This window comes from Eurypyga helias, unplaced genomic scaffold (genome assembly GCF_000690775.1).
Source record: "Eurypyga helias isolate BGI_N326 unplaced genomic scaffold, ASM69077v1 scaffold47640, whole genome shotgun sequence".
Lineage (NCBI taxonomy): Eukaryota > Metazoa > Chordata > Aves > Eurypygiformes > Eurypygidae > Eurypyga > Eurypyga helias.
The window spans coordinates 365-889 of record NW_010228586.1 but is presented as its reverse complement, the minus strand read 5'-3'; the positions used below and the strand labels follow the sequence as shown (position 1 = coordinate 889).

The 525-nt window shown below is 41.0% G+C and overlaps 1 protein-coding gene across 1 annotated transcript in view; it reads left to right on the top strand.

Moving 5' to 3' along the window:
• Positions 1 to 525, top strand: part of LOC104515660 (protein WWC3-like) — a 15,809-nt gene that overhangs the window by 14,961 nt on the left and 323 nt on the right. The window lies entirely within an intron of this gene.

Below are 525 nucleotides of genomic sequence, written 5' to 3'. Positions count from 1 at the left end.
CCATGGCAGGGGGGTTGGAACTAGATGGTCTTTAAGGTCCCTTCCAACCCAAACCATTCTGTGATTTGATGATAATAGGAGAGAGAGGTGTTTACGCTTTGCTGGTTGAAGTATGGGAAACTGGATAAAATGAGATGTAGAAAATGAAGCGAAAGCTGTCTTCCTTGTTTAAGCTCTTGCCCTTTTAATGCACCTGTCCATTTCTTACGACACGTACTTTACAGCGTGTACTGTTTGCTCCATAAGGAATCAGAAAGATGACTCTGAATGCCATCTTTTTTCCCCCTTTTTTTGTAGGCATTAGTAAAAAACGTACAAGGGTGAACTTTGCGTTGCAGAAGGGGCTTATGTGGGGCTTGTCCCGTGAGATCTTTTTACAGGCAACTGTGACTGATGTTCAGTGAGTTGTTCAAACCTTCCACCTAAATTTTCAAAAATACCAATTGTGTTCATTGGAATGTTGCCTGAAGTATACAATGAAGGTTTAATAGTTTTTGTAAGTTACTTGTACCCCACGTATTGAGC